Source organism: Bos indicus x Bos taurus, chromosome 11 (assembly GCF_003369695.1).
Source record: "Bos indicus x Bos taurus breed Angus x Brahman F1 hybrid chromosome 11, Bos_hybrid_MaternalHap_v2.0, whole genome shotgun sequence".
In the NCBI taxonomy this organism is placed as follows: domain Eukaryota; kingdom Metazoa; phylum Chordata; class Mammalia; order Artiodactyla; family Bovidae; genus Bos; species Bos indicus x Bos taurus.
Genome location: NC_040086.1, coordinates 95,743,653 through 95,764,384, shown reverse-complemented (window position 1 = coordinate 95,764,384; position 20,732 = coordinate 95,743,653). Strand labels below are relative to the sequence as shown.

Sequence of the window (20,732 nt, the reverse complement as noted above, 5' to 3'; positions counted from 1 at the left end):
GAGAAATCCATGGACAGAAGAGCCTGGTAGGCCACAGTCCACAGGGTCACAAAGAGTGAACACGACTGAGTGACTAGCTTTACTTTAGCAAACAACAACAACTACAAAACCCACAAGAGTACAACTGCTGAAATGAATGATCTATTAAATTTTCAAGTTCAACTACTGATTAATGTGTTTCATAAGTATGAAGTACTGAATTAAGGCTGAAGATGTCACAATAGATTATGTGGAGTTTTTAACTAATAATCCAATATAAGCAGCTACAACACTGATACCCTGTATGAATATACAGGAAAATAGTAACGAAATATATACAATTATTAGATTATACAGCTTTTCTTCTACTACGGTCAAATTACAATCCAACTTTAAAACCTTTTCTAAACTGTTAAAAATTTTGTTTATAAAAATGTTACCTATTAGAATATAAATCATGCTCAGGGAAAATATAAAGTTTCAACATGAAGAAATATATATACATTTTAGAATTTCTAAAGAGGTGCTCTCCCCTTCAGCAGAAGTATTATTTACAATGAAAAACCACATGTAGGCAAGAAATGTTTTTAAACTCAGCAGAATAACAATAACAAAAGAGTACCTCCTTTAAAAATAATCGTCAATGATCAACAAAATAAAGGATTTTCTCAGATCTTCCGTACAACAGCCCTAGAGGAAAAAAAAAACACTCTCAAGGCTGCTTGCAAGCACACTCCTTACCCCACCGCTCATCAGGCAACAGGATAAAGTCCATTCTTTTATTAAAGCTACACAGTGTATATGCTGGAGTTAAAAATATTTTCACAGAATTTTTCTAACAAAAGAACATTAGGTTCACAAGCATGTTAGTTTGCTGCCACTGTTTAAAACCTAACTTTAAATATTAAATTTTAATTTTACTTATTTAGGAAAAATTACATAATTCTTCACAACACAGTTTAAAAATAACTCCACTATTAATGCAAGCCCTTTATTTAATCACAGGCTAATTTACTCCTGACAGAAAGTAAATTCCACTATTTTCTGTGAGGCTTTATGAAATTGCCATCATTTTTAATTAATTCTTAATTAAAATATATTACACCACAGCTTCTACCCATCTCTCTTGATATTCTAACATAATCAATTCAAGACCATTTACATATCATTAATTAAAAGCCTTCCTCTCTCATCCTTAAAATCATAATGAGGCTCTATTTCTCATTAGCAGCCTTTAAGGGATAAAATAACAATAGAGTCAAGAATGAATGGTAATTTTAAAAAATAATAATTTATGCCTTTAAATACTATATAGTGGACAGTGCTATTTTCAAAATTTCTCAACTGTGGTGAATTACTGAATTCTTTCTGTATGTTTCTTTCACATCATAGAGCAACAATTGGTTATACTTGGAAACTAATCTCCAAATGAGATAAAAATCAATATGAAATAGTAGTATCTTTGAAACTGGGGGGGAAAAAAAAACAGATTTCTATATCTGGATAATACACCTTACCATGAATGCTACAAACAAGTAAGTTATTATAAAAGAGTGAAAAGAATTACATTGCCTTGTCTTCATTTCCATTTTTTTTAAACTTGCCCTAAATTTTCAGAAATTATATAATCTAAACCATCCACAGGAATCCTTTGCTTTTAAAAGGATACGCTCTTTCAACTGAAGGAACCTGTTGTTAATATTTCTTAGAAATTTTAAGATGCAATTAGAAAAATATAATTGAAATTTCTATCTCTATGCATTTCATACTAGCTTACCACTGTCAGAATGAGGTATCTGTGGTGACATGAAGAATTGAAACAGAAGCTAGTAGGAAGTTCTACAATTAAATTTCAGAGCTGTGATATGTTTTACACATTCTTAAATGAACTGTGATATATGCTGGTACTATAAAAAGTTATCATTTATTGGTAATGAAAGGTAAAAATTAATCACCTATTCAATGATTTTACCTCTTCTAGAGGCTTTTTAAAGCCAAATACAGCTTGAGAGAAGATTTATAATAGCTCAAGTCTTTTAACCCACTGTTTTCAATATTTTGGGGGTAAGTTACAAAATTAATACAACTCCAACTATGATTACTTTTATGATCAGTATAAAATAAAATTTCATTGCTTTTCTTTTGCTTTGAGCAACTGCAGTGGCATTTATTGCCTTCTGCAATACTACAAAAAAAAAAGGCTGACAAAACTTAATTTGTTACGTTTCTCAGAGTTTATTATTCACAATTATATTTCAAAGCCAAACTATGAACAGAAATAGGAACCAAGTGAGTATCAAAATGCGACCAAAAAATCATGCCACATAATAGAGGCAAAATAAAATCAGACTCATGTCTTAGAAATGTTATGCAGACTTATTGTCACCAGCATTAACTATATCTAGGTCCTTCATATCAGGCAAATCAGATTTATATCACTGTCTTCTGTCAAATGCAGGTGCTCCACCACAACTTGTCAAGACAGCCTGTCTGAATCTTCACACGTCAGACAGAATCACAGCACTTGGTGTTTTGGTCTGTTGACAGCAATTTATTTTGATGTGTTGTCACAATATGGAATTCTTCAGTGCTATGCACCATGGTGCCAATAAGTCCCACTATACTTTCTTCTACTGCCAGATGCTACAGGTTTCGTAAGGGGAGAGGGCAAAGTTCTGCCTTACTTTAAAAATCACTTTTTTAAAGCTCTAAGCACTTAATTTTCAAGTGGAGAGGAGTGCTAAACAGAAGCAAGTATTTCATTCTTTAATCTCAGCATCCAACATCCTGTTCAGTGCTACAACCAAACAACCTGGGTGAAGCAAAGCCAGTCACCTGCTAGGAACAAAGTGAAAGTGAAGTCGCTCAGTCGTGACCGACTCTTTGGGACCCTGTGGACTGTAGCCCACCAGGCTCCTCCGTCCATGGGATTCTCCAGGCAAGAGTACTGGAGGAACAAACAGGGACTTAAAAAGTCCTTAAACTCAAAACTCAGAGGGGTCCCCCCTGAGAGTAAACAATAGCTGGGGCTACACATCCAGTGTGGTAAATTGTTTTCTCAGCTCTATCACAGGGCTAGTTTCAATCCCACAGTAAAAACTTCAATTCTGTACAGTGCAAACGCCTATTAAGTAACTATGTGTAAAGCCAGGCACTAGGGGAAACAGGAGAATGAGATGATAAATGGAAATAAATTTGAGCTTTTTAAAATACATTTTTCAGAAATCTGTAGAAATTATACATTTCTACTCTATAGAGTAGTAATGTAAAATACAACTTACACAAGAAATATAAAAAAGACAATTAAATGTGGCAGAAAAAAGTTAATACAAAAAAGATCAGAAAAGTTTTAAACCTTGTCATCTTTTCCTATTTTTAACTTTTCATATTAATAGCCTCTGTCTAAAATCAATTTAAAAACAAACAGCACAGGGTTATACTAGATTCATATATTTCCCCTCTAAATAAAGATTTCACAATATCTACATCTAAATCATTTTCTTATAAGCAAGAAAGGTATCAATAGTGTGCACATGTTTCTGGCTTCCACACAGTTCAATTACTCTATTGCAGACAGAGTTAAAAATTTTAAGTTAAAAAATAAAGATCAACATTCTTTTGAGAAGTTAAAAAGTAGCTTTATATTTGGCGTTATACATTAGAAAATTCAGGATTAAAATTTTTTTGTCAGAACAGTAATATTTCAAACAAGCGAGTAGTGTATGTCATGAACCCAAATAACAATGGAAGCAACCTAGATGTCCATCAGCAGATGAATGGATAAGAAAGCTGTGGTACGTATACACAATGGAGTATTACTCAGCCATTAAAAAGAATACATTTGAATCAGTTCTAATGAGGTGGATGAAACTGGAGCCTATTATACAGAGTGAAGGAATCCAGAAAGAAAAACACCAATACAGTATACTAACACATATACATGGAATTTAGAAAGATGGTAATGATAACCCTCTATGTGAGATGGCAAAAGAGACACAGATGTATAGAACAGTCTTTTGGACTCTGTGGGAGGGGTCGGGGGATGATTTGGGAGAATGGCATTGAAACATGTATAATATCATATAAGAAACGAATTGCCAGTCCAGGTTCGATGCAGGATACAGGATGCTTGGGGCTGGTGTACTGGGATGACCCAGAGGGATGGTATGGGGAGGGAGGTGGGAGGGGGGTTCAGGATGGGGAACACGTGTATACCCGTGGCAGATTCATGTTGATGTATGGCAAAACCAATACAATATTGTAATTAGCTTCTAATTCAAATAAATAAATTTAAATTTAAATAAATAAATTGACAAATGCACACACAAAAAAGAATGAACCACAAGTCTAAGCACAACTTAAAAATAAACCAGTATGGCTATGTAACAAGCATGTAAAGTTCATTTTCAAACTTCACAACCTAACTATACGTGTTTTTATACTTATGAATTATAAGCAGGGACTCTGGTAATACTTATCATCTACAGCTGCTACACACTGTAGTCATAAGAACTATTCTCCAAATAATTCCACAATAATTTTTTTAATCTAACAATCCTAGTATCTTCTTTGTGAGGTAAGTTGGCAGTAGACAAAATGGAATTTTTTTTAACTTTATGTAAAACCAAAAAGACAAAAGACATCATAGTGAGCCAGAACCAATGTTGAACAAAGATTCCCAAGCTTAAAATGATTCCTTTAAATTATACTCTACGAGTTCTTAAATTAGATCAGTCTAATAGGTCTGCCTTTTGGCACAAGTCTAGAAGGCACCATTCACATAGTATTTTATAAATTGTGCAACCTGTATTTGTACAACTCAACAAACCTGGATGTAAAGATAACCTCACTGAAGTTACTCTAAGTGTGCACCCGCACGCGTGTTCCTTCCAGAAAAAGGTCTCTCTCTGGCACAAACCCTAGTCTATTCTATAAGAAAGTTACAGCATCACATAAATCACAAGTTCCCTCTCGTCTATCCTCAAGATCTCTAGGTAAATAAAGCTTCAAAGAGTACTGAAGTGTGGGACACAAATACTCTTCCTGAAGATAAGCTGCAGGCTGACTTTTACCTAGTAAATAAGTCTGACAAACAGCAGATGTAGATGATTCAGTAAGTGCTGTATTCAGAATGCATGTCTAATTTACTCTAAAGTAAATTACACTGACACCATCAAACTTACCTATATGTAGCCTTTACAGGCTGTCACCAATAACACCAGCCAATGCAAAACAATTCTTCTGTCTAGTTTCATGACTGATTTTCACAAAGAATGGAAAGTTAAGTGAAAAATGTTGATTAAAAAAAATAGCTTGACTGCCATGTAATGGGTGAAGAGCAGCTACATATGCATAGATGTATTAATCCACAGAAAAACGAAACTACATGAGAACCCTAGTTTTCTCCCCCAAAATAGTAAGAAAAGCCCAATCATCTAACAATCAGAAGAAAAAAAAAGAAAGGGGGGCGGGGGGAGAGAGAGAGACTACAAGAAAACAGAGAATAAGAGAGCTGAGATTTGGCAAAGGTCATGGAAGGAAAAAGGAAGGGAGAGATGGGAGAAGGATTAAAAATTCAAGAACACTAATAACCCAGTACCCAATGAAAAACAGTACAATAAAAATAGAACTAGCTGCACTATGACTTGCAAGATTCAGGCTGTAATCTTTATCCCAGTTCTGCAATTAACTTAGGCAAGTGACCTTGGTAAATCCCGTACTTAGCCTCTCTAATCTCAGTACCCAACTTTGTAAAGCCAGAATAATATGTGTCCTGCCTACATCAAAGGTTGTTATGAGGATTTAGTAGATTATGTAAAAGCACTTTGAATAGTAAAAAGCACCATAAAATAGTCAAGGACAACGTAAGATAAATGAAAAGCAAATATCACTTTTAGATCTCCCAGCTCAAGAGAGCAGACTGAGCTCACGTGTTTAATCTCTACTCTTCCCTTCCAAATTTCCACTGATGGAACAGTAAAGAGTATAAATCCACTGAGAAAGGGGCAGAGACTGCAGGAGACCAAATTTCGATAAATTTCTGGAAGACAGATAGCAAATGAGATTACACTGATAAATACACCACAGTGGAGGAGACCCAAATTAAACAATGAGAAAAAATTGCAATAGAAGCAGGAGCCAGTTTTATCAGCAAAGACTGGGAGATGCCCCAAACCTGGACAGAGAATAGCAACAGGAAATGGGGCAGCAAATTAAAAGAAGGCCTATTTGGCCTTGAGGTTGAAGGATGGCAATTGGGAACAGTGTTTTCAATCTCAAATCCCTATTCTGGAATAGGAATAGGGCCTGGGCCATTTGGTCCCTTCCCACAATCCCTGGGTGAAGAAGATCCCCTGGAAGAGGAAATGGCAATCCATTCCAGTATTCTTGCCTGGGAAATCCCATGGACAGAGAAGCCTGGTAGACTACAGTACATGGGGTCGCAAAGAGCTGGACACAACTGAGCAAGCATGTATGCATGCACACTTCCCATACAAAACCAAGCCACTGCAAAGAATATCATTTGCCCCTTTTGCCCCAGGACTATTGTCCAAAAATAACCAAAATGTAAAATTAAAAGCAGAACAAACAGAGGAAGAGATGTTATCTCATATAATGAAAGTCAAAAAACACAATCTGATGTTGATGAACTTGAAATTTTGAAATATTATTTATGTTACGAAAATAACCCCTACCAGAACTAATACTATAACAAAGGTAGAGAATAAGAGGAGAAAAGGAGGTAGGAAACAGTATAAATAAAGCAAATTCCTCACCATAGAAAAACTATATACACAGTAAAAGCGTATAGTTGAACTACAGTGGGTAGCTAACAGACAAATGAAAAACAGTAAGACGAAACGTGCTCTCCTCTGAAAAGTGAGACTGTAGGAAAGAAAGAAAACTTTTTTTCAATTGTGAAAGGGGAATACTTTTATATTAAAATTACACTAACCACTTGAAGAAGATTCTTTTCAAAATGGATGGACCCAGAAAGTTAGCCTGAGGGATATAAAATCTGACTACCTACTCTGGTATCTTTCAATCTTTAGGAAAAAACCAGACATAATTCTTCAGGTCTTGAGAACAAATTATCTTACTAAGCACACAAGTAAGGAAAAAGGAATGGAACTGAGAAATAAGGAAGATTTTATCTTTCAGCATTTTGATAAAAGATGAGTCAGAAATGAGGGGCTGTAATTCCCTAATCCTTCAGGCTGAAGGATGGCAATTGGGAACAGTGTTTTCAATCTCAAATTCCTATTCTGGAGGTTGTTAATCACCTTGAATGGTGGATGGCTTAATTATATAAGGACCACATTAATGTCTCAAAGGAGGGAGAGTGATCTGATAGGAGGTTTTAATTTGAAACACTCTTCATAAAATTAAAAATGAATGCCAAACTGACTATAATCTGTGCCTCTGTGGAGAAGTAAAAGGCCAATACAGCTAGAAGAATACAGTGTGATCAATTGGGCTTTGAGGCCAAATTGATCCAGTACTAGTCAATAATCATGAGTGTTATTCATAAGACAGTCAAAAGGAAGTAGTCTCCATTTGTTTCAGTTAGTAGATCTTTCTATAGGTTATTTTCAAACAATTAGAAGAACTGCTTATGTCTGTGAAAGAATAACAATTTCAGACTATTCATATCATCTAGAATTACTCTACAGTACTAAAAATTCTGGGATCCAAGAATATCTAGGCTACAGCATTAATATTAAAAAGAACAGTATAGTTTGGGAAAATCTGGATCCATTCTATTCTGTTCTTGAGCTTTACTAGCAATTCAGTGTTCAAAGCCTTTAAAAGCTAACAAGGGTAAGAGCTCTTTTCAAAGTACACAAAAGTATAACTAGAGGAACAACAAGGTCAAACATGAAAATGTCCATCTTTGGTGAGAAAATTCTATCTGCTACTTTTGATTCTTTCATGGTTTTCTAGGATCCAGGACCACTACTGACAGGTGTGTTTGTCCCATCTGTTGGACTCTATAGCAGCTCTGTCCAAAAGAATTATAATGCAATCCATAATGTCATTTTAAATTTCTAATAGCCAAATTTTTAAAAAGGAAAAAGAAAACAGATAAAATTAATTTTAACAATATATTTTAGTTTGACATATTCAAAATATTATCATTTCAACATGTAATGAAACTTTTTAAAAAGCTTTAATGAGATATTTATCTTGTTTTCAGTTTTTGTCTTTCAGTATTTTACATATACAGCACATCTCAATTCTAATATACCACATTTTAAATGCTTAATAGCGACAAGTGGCTAGTGCTGAGATACACTTATTTGAGAAGTTCTTCTTTCAACTGGCTGGCATGACCAAACAAGAGCAAAGTCAGTTTCCAAGTCAACTGCACTTCCCTAATACCATATAGGATTAAGTAGGTTCTTCTTAGTGGTAGTTTATGAAGCCTTGACCTCCATTCAAATAACCCATTTGACTGGTGGAATGAACACACTTGTTTGCTTTCACACCTTACTGAAACTGTACTCAAAGACAAGAAAAGGACAGGGGGACCACATAAACCTGCAAGAATTAAGAGCAGAGAACAGACTAGGACCCACTTTGTTCTATAACATCAGGAACCAGACTTACACATCTCCACTTTTGTCTCTCCCACCTTCCAGCCAGGAAATTGGTGGGAACTTCTCAGGGGAATTGCCTAAGAGACAGCTGGTTGTCCACACACCAAACCCATCACCCTATGGTGAAGACTACCAAAACCAAGAAGCTCCACCCACATGCACTGAGTTTTCATCTGTTTCTAAGTGCCTGAAGCATAAATATCCCTCTATTCTCAAGCATTTACTGAGAAGCTACTACATGCAGGGCACCATTCTACAGCACTGGGGATACACCAATGAACAAAACAAAGTCTGTCTCTCTCAAGGAGCTTACATTCTAAAAGGGAAATAGACAATAAACAAATGCAAAATACAGAAGAGAAGTAGAAATAAAACAGGAAAGGGGGATGGAGTATAAGGGAAGGGAGAAGAAGGAATGCTGTTTTAACCAGGAAGGTCAGAGATTTGAGCAGAGGCCAAAAGGGAGGGAGAAAACCACACAGATGTCTGCAAAGAATTTCTTAAGCAGAGAATTTCTTAAGAATTTCTTAAGCAGAGAGAAGAGCAAATATAAAACCCCTGAAAGGAGAGCACATTTGGCCGACTGGAAGTTCACCTGGAGCAAAATGAGTGGCACAGAATAATGAGGAGTAACATCAGAGAGAAGTGGACCAGAAGACAGGCCTGGAAGACTCTAGTTAAAGACTGAATTTTTATTTCAGGTGAAATGGTAAGCCGTGAGAAGAAAAGTGACATTATTTGACTTATGCTGTAAAAGAAACCCTTTACCAGATGTCTGAAGAAATGACTTGTGGGGCAGTGTGAGTCAAAGCAGAGAGGTCACTTAGGAGGCTATTAGAATCATCCAAGAAAGACATAAAGGTAGTCTGACAAAGAGAGGAAGAAGTGAGAAGGGGTAAGATTTGGGTTATGCTTTTGTTTTAATAATTTCAATTATTTTTAAAATATCAAAAATGAAAAAACAGTACAAAAAGTAACCACATATTCTTTACCAGGTTCACCTATTTACCTGCTGTCAACATTGTACTCCTCTATCATGTGTGTGTGTGTGTGCGCACACACACACACACAATTTCTGAATCACCTGAGGGTAAGTTTCATATATGATGACCCTTTATCCCTAAACACTTCAGTACTTCTTAAAAATGCAACATTCTCTTACATAATTACAGTACAGTTATCAACTTCAGTAAATTTAACATGATCTGTGGTGTTGGAGAAGACTCTTGAGAGTCCTTTGGACTGCAAGGAGATCCAACCAGTCAATCCTAAAGGAAATCAGTCCTGAATATTCATTGGAAGGATTAATGCTGAAGCTGAAACTCCAATACTTCGGCCACCTGATGTTAAGAACTGACTCACTGGAAAAGACCCTCATGCTGGGAAAGATTGAAGGCAGGAGGAGAAGGGGATTTCAGAGGATGAAGTGATTGGATGGCATCACCGACTCAATGGACATTAGTTTGAGCAAGCTCTGGGAGTTGGTGAGAGACTGGGAAGCCTGGTGTGCTGCAGTCCATGGGGTTGCAAAGAGTTGGACACAACTGAGCGACTGAACTGAACATTTTACCATTTGTACTCCAATTATACCAATTGACCCAAAAATGTCCTAGAATTTTGATCCCCTCCATTTCAGGATCCAGTGTAGGATGAGATACTGTATTTAGTGTCAGTCTCTTTAGGTTCCTTTGAAGTGAAAGTGAAAGTCACTCAGTCATGTCCAACTCTTTGGGACCCCATGAACTATACAGTCCATAGAATTATCTAGGCCAGAATACTGGAGTGGATAGCCTTTCCCTTCTCCAGGCGATTTTCCCAACACAAGGATCAATCCCAGGTCTCCTGCATTGCAGGTAGATTCTCTACCAGCTGAGCCACAAGGAAGCCCAAGAATACTGGAATGGGTAGCCTATCCCTTCTCTAACAGATCTTCCAGACCCAGGAATCAAACCAGGTTCTTCTGCATTGCAGGCAGATTCTTTACCAACTGAGCTATCTTTACTCTGGGACATTTCCAAAACGTATATGACATTAACATTCTTAAAGAATAAAGTCATCTCCCTCCATTTTAAAATTAGAATTTTCCTCCTGTTGGATTTATCTGAACTTACTCGTGATTAGATTCACGTTATGTACTCCCCGTGATACATGGGCAATGTTGTGATCTTCTCGGGTATCACGTCTGGAGGCACCGAGTGTCCATCCGTTCCTCCCTGGTGCGGTCAATTTGATCACCTGGTCAAGGTACTGCCTAATTTCTACACTGTACTACTTAGGTTACTTGTTTTGCCTTACCACTGAAATATTTAAGACCACATAAATATTCTACTCCTTAACAAAATTTCCCCCTATATTTAGAATTTGTTGATCTTCCTTGCCTGATCCAATTTTAACCATGATGACTGCAAAATGATGATTTTCCAACTCCAGCATTCTCTCACATTCTCTCCACATTTACTCACTTGCCTCTGCATTCTACTGTAATAGTCCTCCCTCTTCACCCATTCATGTACCTCTGTCGTTCAATTATCAGTATGAATTCATAAATTCTGATTTTTTCCGATGGTTTTATAATTCATTACTGTACTTAACTGTTTTGTTGCTCAAGCTGTCCCAGATGTGGCAAGCAGGAGCTTTTCAAACTGGCTCCTATGTCCTTGTGATTTGTCCCCATCATCTTTTTCAGTAATTCCCCACCTCCTGGCATAACAAAATGCTCCAGGATCAACTTGTACCTACTCTGCCCACCCTGGAATCATCCATTTCTCCAAGGTGCTCAGTTCTTTTAGTGAAGAATGATACTGGAGTGGGGACCTGGGTGCTAGTTGTGCACACTAATACTGTGATACGTTTGTTTCTTGGCCCTTTTAGATTCTAATTAAAGGGCCAACTGATGTTGCTCATGGAATGAAAATGAGCTATAAAAGAAAAAGAAAAATCAATGGTTACTTCAGCGTTTCTGGCTTAAGCTACCAGATGAGTGATGCTGGCCTATATTAAAACGAAGAAAAAAAAGTTTACAGAGGAAAATCAAGAATTCCATTTTGCATGTGCTCATCTTGGACTCCCTTATTAAATATCCAAGTGGAGGCATTCAGCAGGAAATTGGATGAGTCCATAACTCAGGAGAGAAGCTCAAGATGATGATATAAATTTGGGGAAAATCAGTATAATATTTAAAGCCATGGGACTAAATGAATGAAAAGATAGGGGTCACCAGACATTTGAGGACAGACCAACATAAACGGAAAAATATATAATCCAGAAGAAAAAACAATCCTGGTAGCAGATGAAAACTTAATGGGAAACAAAAGAAAATCTAAAATATCCTCAGTGATATCCTTAGAGATAGAAGACCTATATCACTGAAACAAAAGAAGGGAACGAAGGAAAAAAAATCAGTCCAAAGCCACTAGGCAGGGGTGAGTAAGGCAGATGTCTGGAGGGAGGTGGGGAAGGACGCACACCTAACGCAGGGTCGGCAGATCCCAAAGGGGACCTTGGAGAATATCTTCATAGATACCAATGGTGGCCTAGTGTGGGCTATGGGAGCCTCAAGAGGGTGACGAGAACACTCATGGGCTTGAGGGAGCAGTATTCTAGAGTACTAGATAGAGCCTCAGAAGGGCAAGAAGATCATCCCAGCAGAGGGTGAAGGCTTAAGACTGGGGAGAAGAGGCAAACAGTGACAAGAAGTTAGTTATAACCAGGGAGGGCTGATCTTCTAATAATGATATATATTGAATTAACAGAAGACAGGTTTCTCACTGTCAAAGAAGGGAGCCACAAACATGGAACAGGAGAAAATTGTAACTTTGTTGTGCTGAAATGGATTCATGGTTTATAGACAGGGATTTAAAATTCTCCTGAAAGTGTGTGTATGTAGGTATACATGCTGTGTCTGTCTGTGTGTGTGAGTATTCTTTAGGACTTTGGGGACTTAGGAGCATCAACACTCACTAGCAGTGAGATGCTTGTTTGCAATTCTTGGTTTCTAAATGCCATTCTCCACAAAAAGAAACCAGGGACACGTAGAGAATATGGCTGATTCCAGGGCTGGGGCAAAAAAAATACAAGCTGAGCTTGGAATATCTTGTTGGATCAGAACATAAGAAACCACTCAAAGAGTAATGAATTCATGTCAAAAGAATACAGAAGACAGTTTGAAGGGCTCTCATTGACCATGAGAATTACAGAGACAATGGTTCCAACATTCATGAGTTGCTAACCAAATTGTATTCTCTGGGCATCTTGCTATATAGAAAAAAGAAATTGTGATTTGATAAAACAATCATAGTTGGGGTTTTCATTATTTGCAACCTACACACATAGGTTGACAGGGGTAGGAGGGATGACTGAAAGCCAGCAAGTCCTAGTACTGATTAGAAGGTTAAGAGACTAAGTAACTTTAGACTTGGTAAGACAAAAATACATGTTGATACTCATTAAAATAATAGAATGTGAAACTCTTTAAGTTTGTATATGGAAAAGAGTAAAGCAAACCCAGTCAATTAAGAGAGTCATATAATTAGGCTATACCTGTAATGTTTTACTCCTTTAAAAAATCTGAAGCAAATATGACTACATGTATTACTTTGATAAAGCTGAGTGTGGGACATGGCTGTTCATTTCATTACTAATTTTCTTATGCTTTCAATAGATCATAAAACATATCTAACTTTAAATCGTCAATTGAGAAGCTACTGGACAGGACTTCTCTAGCAAACCTAAGATATGGGTCTCACATTGATCATCTGAACAATGATTTAACCACCAGCTGTGCAAGAGTCTTAAAAACTCAACATTCAGAAAAACTTAGATCATGATATTCAGTCCCATCACTTCATGGGAAATAGATGGGGAAACAATGGAAACAGTGACAGACTTTATTTTCTTGGGCTCCAAAATCACTGCAGATGGTGACTGCAGCCATGAAATTAAGAGATGCTTGCTCCTTGGAAGAGAAGCTACGACCAACCTAGATAGAATATTAAAAGCAGAGACCTTACCTTCCCAACAAAGGCCCATCTAGTCAAAACTACGGTTTTTCCAGTAGTCATGTATGGATGTGAGAGTTGGACCATAAAGAAAGCAAAGCACCGAAGAATTGATGCTTTTGAACGGTGGTGTTGGAGAAGACTTGAGAGTCCCTTGGAGTGCAAAGAGATCCTAACAGTCCATTCTGAAGGAGATCAGCCCTGGGATTTCTTTGGAAGGACTGATGCTGAAGCTGAAGCTCCAATACTTTGGCCATCTGATACAAAAAGCCAACTCATTAGAAAAGACCCTGATGCTGGGAAAGATTGAGGGCAGGATAAGAAGGGAATAACAGAAGATGAGATGGTTGGATGGCATCACCGACTCAATGGACATAAGTTTGAGCAAGCTCCAGGAGTTGGTGATGCTACAGTCCATGGGGTCACAAAGAGTCAGACGTGACTGAAGTGAACTAAAATGAAGCAAGAGTCTACAGAATCAAAAAAGAGGTGGAGGCAATGCTAGCTAGTTTAAGTAGAAGAGGGATTAAGGAAAGATATGGAGCTTATAGAATTCCCAAGAGGGCCTGATGCCTATGTAAACTGCAATACCACCACCCAAATCCTCATTCATGACTGCTACTAGGCACCAGATCCACGGCTCACATCTTGGGAGCCGAGGATTCTGCCATGTTACACCCTCCACCATTTGCTACCCATGAAGGCCAGTCTCTATGCCAGCACTCCCTTCATTAGGAACAGATTCCCCACTGCACCATGTTCTTCACACTTTTCTCTCTGAAACTCAAGTAACTGCATCTGATTGTGTGAGTCTGAATCACATGACTGAGCCCTGGTTATTATAAAAATAAAGAAACTATCTTTTGGCTTGGGAATACAGAACCAAAAGTAGGATTTCCCCCATATAGGACAGCCATTCCAAGAGCTGAGTAACTACATATTTTTTAAAAATCCAAAAAGTCCACTATAGTCTATGATCACTGAAAATTGGCCTAAGAGGTCTACTTAACACAAGAAAACACTTAAGCATAGTCAGGATGAAGATCACAGACCTCACAGGTTCAGAAGGTTACATGTATGGTTTACTGGACACTATAAAGGGCTACTTACCCCTCTCCTCTACCATCACACACACACACACGATGCATGCATCTACTCATTCCTGCCCATCAGCGTAAAGTTACATCATAAAATATATTATTTGAACAAAGTGTCTTTTAAATTATAAATCCCTTGAGAACTGTAAAACATTAACCTAACATCAGTCAATAGTAAGTTAGTATAGAGTACTCACCTCTCAGAGACAAACACTAAAAAAGTGGAAAGCTTTATAAAAGCAAAGAGAAGGAAGTGATGATTAGGGAATGCATACGATCATCAAAACAAGTATTAAAACAGAACTGACTGTATTTTTTATAATTCTTCTTTCATAAAGTAACCAAGTTTTTTGTCCATTTCTCTATTTAGTTGTCTTTTTCTTAATAAAATGAAGGAATTCTTTATACATATATACACACACACAGATATATATATATCCTAATATTAATTACAATGATCTACATTGCAGTATCTTCTCCTACCCTGAGGCTTATACTTTTGTTTTCTTTATGGTTTATAGTCTTCATTTTAATGTAACTGATTCGATCTTTTTCTTTTAGATGTGATTTTTGTGTTATGTTTAAAAGAGATCTTTCCCTACTCTGAAGTCACAGATAAAACTATATTTGCCTTTTTCCTTGGTTTTTAATTGAGATGGTAATTGTCTTCAAGATATGAAGAACTTAGATTATCCTCAGAAGTACAGTTGCATTATAGAACCAAACAGCTACAAAGAAAATAGCTAGGACCACAGGATTTTTTTTTCCCAAAAACAAATCAGTATCAAGATGAAAAATAATATAAAAATAACTTATCAAATGTCAGTCTGTACCACATCCTCCCATCCAAAAAATAAAATTTTAATGAAGTGCCTCTCAAAAGTAAAATAATTATAATCAATCTGCAGTTGTGAACTACCTACTTACTAAAATTTACTTGTAACCCCAAAATCAATCCTCAGGTACGTCAGCAGTCATTTGCAGACATGCGTATGTGCAGAATGGAGAAAACTTTGAGCTGCCAGATGTGCATGTTCTCAGCTGGTTCAGCAAGAATCCTTTTTGTAGTTTACTTAGTGCCATGTTTTCACATTTTTTTGCTTTTTGTTGGTGATTTCGTTATTTTAAATGACCCCAACCAAAGTCCTAAAATGCTGAATAGTGTTCCTAAGTAGAAGAAGAATGTGAGGAGCTTTACAGAGAAAATATGTGTATCAGAAAAGTTTTAGGGCTTTCCTGGTAGCTCAGTGATAAAGAATCCACCTGTCAATTCAAGAGACATGGGTTCTATGCCTTATCTGGGAAGATTCCACACACCGCGGAGCAACTAAGCCTACGTGCCTGTGCTCTACAGCCTGGGAGCCACATCTGCTGAGCCCACACACTGCAACTACTGAAGCCCATGCACCCTAGACTCAATGCTCCTCAACAAGCGAAGCCATCACAGTGAGAAGCCCACGTATAACAGCTAGAGAGTAGCCTCCGCTGGCTGCAACTAGAGAAATGCCCACACAACAACAAAGACCCAGCACAGCCATAAATAAATAAATAAATAAAATTTTTTTAATTTTATTTAGGCAAGAGTCATAGTCCTATTGGCCATGAGTTCAATGTTAATGAATTGACAATATATATTAAATAGGGATTTTTAAACAGAAATACACATACAACAAAGTTATGTACTGGTGGAATGAAAAAGGTATGACCAGAGATTCACAGGAATCTAACCCTGTATTTTCCTTAGGAGCAATGGTTCAGAATTCACTAATTTGGTATTCAAGGAAACATTATGGAACATAACTTTCATGAACAATGAAAATGGATTGTAACTTTAAAGTTGCAGAAAGTAACTTAGGATTCTTAGGATCTTAGGATCCTAACTACTTAGGATTCTGTCAAGCAACAGCTGTTTAGATTTTCCACTGGAAAAATGTTATAATGGTAGACTACCAAAACAAGGCTTAAAAGTAAATACTGTATGTATATAGTGATTTATCACCATTCAGAATCTCCCATTTCGTCTTGAAGGCCAGGAAAGTACTTTATCTATATCTGTACCTTATCTAGACTTGATCCATAAGCAGACTTTATTTACATACCCAGAAATGAGATTTAATAACTCAATGTATAAAACACTGATATATAAAGCAGAACAGAAATATATTAATTATTTTAAAAAAGAAATGTCTCTCTTAACATACTAATATTTCATACTTGGGGAGCTTCATTCTATCATAGTATCATGATACTTGATATCAAATTAATAATCAAAAGTCAACTGATAAGCACAGAACTAGATAGTATTGAACGATATTTAATAATGAAAATGGTCTGATGAACTATCCCTGCCCTACAATAAAAACACATTTCTAATAATAATAATCTACCTTATTTATTAAGAACTAATTAGATACTGATAAATTAATTTGATCATGTAAGCCTCACAACAACCCTAAGGTAGGTAACACACTATTAAACATTTTAGACTAGGAACTTGAGTTTAGAGAGGTTTAAGAATCTTACTAAAAGTCATGCCTTTAGAACTCTTCACAGGCTTCCCACCATTCTTCGGAATAAAATTCAAATTCTTCTTCACCAGGCCCCAAAGCCCCTGTGTGATCGTGCTCCTATTCATCTCCCAACCTCACTACCACCATTCTTCCCCCTTACACATTATGCTCCATCACCCATGCATCCATTCTGTCCCTCAAATACAGTAAATCCTTTCCCACACTCAGGCCTACACATTTGTTGGTCCTTATTCCTGGAATGTTTTTCTCCTGGCTCTTTTGAAGCCTGCTCATTCTAACTATCCCAGTCTCAGTCAAATGATACCACTTCAAAAGTATCTTCTTTGAATAATCTATCTAAAGTGGTCTCATCTAGTATCTCTTTCATCATTCTGTTCATTTCAAGCACAGCACCTCATTCAATCATTCATTTACTTTGATTTTGTCTATTTCCCCAGAAGCATGCAAAAGCTCAGTTAAGAAGTAGATTATCTGATTTATAGGCTTCCCTGATGGCTCAGCTGATAAAGAATCCACCTGCAATGCAGTAGACTCCAGTTCAATTCCTGGGTCGGGAAGATCCCCTGGAGAAGGGATAGGCTACCCACTCCAGTGTTCTTGGGCTTCCCTTGTGGCTCAGCTGGTAAAGAATCCACCTGCAATGTGGGAGACCTGGGTTCGATACTTGGGTTGGGAAGATCCCCCTGGAGAAGGGAAAGGCTATCCATTCCAGTATTCTTGCCTGGAGAATTCCATGGACTGTATAGTCCGTAGGGTCACAAGGAGTCAGACATGACTAAGCAACTCTCATTTTCACTAACTGATTTACTTATTGCTAGCATAGTGCCTGGCACACAAATTGGTATCAAGATTTTCTCAAAGAAGTAACTAGAATGAATCATCACTTAGCAGAGGAGATTCAAAGACTAAATGGAGGGCTTTCCTGGTGGTTCAGTGGTAAGAATCAACCTGCCAATGCAGGAGACACGGATTCAATCCCCAGTCTAGGAAGATCCTACATGCCAAGGAGAAACTAAGCCCACATGCCACAACTACTGAGCCTGTGCTCTAGAGCCCAAGAACTGCAACTACTGAGCCCACCTGCTGCAACTTCGTGTGCAAATTCACATTCCTATTTTGGAGGCTGACCAATAATTTTTTTCCTTTTACTGTAAAAAACATTGGTGGAAAAACTGATCAAATTTGAATAAGGCCTACAGATTAGATAAAAAATATTATACCACTGTTAATTCCCTGATTTTAATAATGATAGTTATAAATATCTAATAGTTTAAATAATAGTTATAAAAGAGTATCTTTGTCTTTAGAAAATATACACTGAAATTTTCAGTGTCAACAGAGCATCACATCACAACTTACATATAGTTCAGAAGAAAACACTCTGATTAAGCATATTCATTTATATCTCTGTCCTTTAGTATATTTTATATATGTGTATAGATACACAGATAGAAAGGGAAGAAGAGAGAAAACAAAACTTAAAAAAAAAAAGAAGGGTATGTGAGCTCAAAAGAAGTCATTTGGAAGAACACATGCCTGCTACAAGGGAAAATACTCTTTATATTTTCAAATATAAAGAGATGGAATATAAGAAAACATATTACACAATAACATACATCACTAATTTTATTATGAGGAGAGAAATTTCTGCAACAAACCTTTATCAGGAATAGCAGTTTCTTTTATGTTTGTAATTTTTACGGTCTTTTGTTAACAGTAGAGAAAACTATGGTAAGAAATAAATCAATACTCAACTAAACATATCAACACAACTAAATAAATGAGTTTGGAGGTCATACACTCATTTTCAAAGGAAATCCTTTTACTTGGTTATTCTCAAAACTGCATTTTAAGAAAGGAGGCAGGATAAACAACAAGGTCCCACTGTATAGCACAGAGAACTGTATTCAATATCCTATAATAAACCATAATGGAAAGGAATATGTATATATATGCATATAACATGTATATGTGTGATGGAATCATTTTGCTGAACAGCAGAAATTAACACAACATTGTAAATCAACTATACTTCAATAAAATACATTTTAGAAAAAAAATTAAATTTAAATAAGGAAGCAGAGTTGTAGGCAGGAAAAATAGAACGATTTGAAAATTCTTCTTACGCTAGAATAAAGTGCTGTATCTCGTGTAGACAGATACACCAACGGAATTTTGCTGACTGAAGACACAGCAGCCTAATTCAGCAGCCTGAAGCCTGGAAAAAACGTTGGAAGGATGCAAACAGAGAGGTACTTTAAAATAGAAACACAGTCAAAGTATTTTATTGTTCATATTAATCTAACATTAATATATGCAAAATTTATTTTAGCTAGCTCAAAAGGAAATAGAAGGATCTGTGTAAATTTAATCCAACAAATATTCACTGAATGCTTATATTAATTCCTGGTGCTCAGATTAGTGTTTCTGCTAAAACCTTTAAATGAAAGAAAGGATAAAACGTACATGCTGAAATGATTACTATTAGTAAACATCCCATGAAACTAGAAAACAATATTTCCCCAGGAGAGAACCATTCTCCAATAGCAGCAGCCATTCCAACCAGTTTGTTTCACAGAGGCACTGGGGTGGTGCTGGTTAACAGACTTGTGTTTAGAATAGCAGATATACCAGCTTCTAGAGTTTTCCATGTACTAAGTTACTAAATCGGTATACAAATACAAATCTGTTTTACTGGCATAATTAACTTCTAGAACATATTATTAATACTTCAGGTTATAAGACTATACATTAAAGAATTGCTTTCTGGATCAACATTACAATACAAGACCTGTCAAGAGTTTCTTAGCAGAATATATACCACCAAAGGGTTCACCTAAATAACTATTTATACTCTACTTCATTCCATGAGGAACTGGAGATATTAACAGGAACCTGTAAACAGTTTAATTTAGCTCTTTCTCATTATCTACCATGTCCAACCTCTTTTATTGGTATCACCCCTTATTTATCTTTTCAATATAAATTTCTGTGATGCTTCTTTCAAGTGGAATAGATCTATCAGTAAACATCATTGAGTCCATAGTTAAAACAGAAACCAAATACCATATTGTTAAGATCTGGTGGTCTATTATTACAGCTTTAACCTCAAATATCTTGCAGCATTTAGTACTATAATTGTTATTACTGTTGTAACAGTAACTGGAGCTAACAATGACAATAATAACAAATATCACTGAAACAATGGAATTACATGATTTGTGAAGCTTTGCCTTCCAAGAAGGAATCAAGAAAAATAAACTGAATGTATACATCCCAGAAAATAAAGTGATAAACATTAGACAAAATTGAATGTAATGAGTATAATTCTCCATGATTTAAAAAGATGTTAAAACTCACTTCTATGGGTCAAAGATGTTATAAACACATAGAAAATTACTACTAATTTCTAGCTCGTGACACTTTTATCCTATCCTATACACTTGATTATATATGCCTTTCAAAATGGAGAATTATCTGCTAACACTCAGTCTACCCTACATGTATGCATTTAATTATATCCACGCC

The 20,732-nt window shown here is 36.4% G+C and overlaps 1 protein-coding gene across 5 annotated transcripts in view; it reads right to left on the bottom strand.

The window, feature by feature from the left end:
• Positions 1 to 20,732, bottom strand: part of PBX3 (PBX homeobox 3) — a 225,627-nt gene that overhangs the window by 151,193 nt on the left and 53,702 nt on the right. Inside the window, exon 2 of one of the 5 annotated variants that reach the window (XM_027556285.1) lies at positions 19,331 to 19,422. The exons of the other annotated variants lie outside the window; for them this stretch is intronic. The gene's annotated coding sequence lies outside the window, so the exon portion shown is untranslated. The remainder of the gene's footprint in view (positions 1 to 19,330; positions 19,423 to 20,732) is intronic. 5 annotated transcript variants of the gene reach the window in all.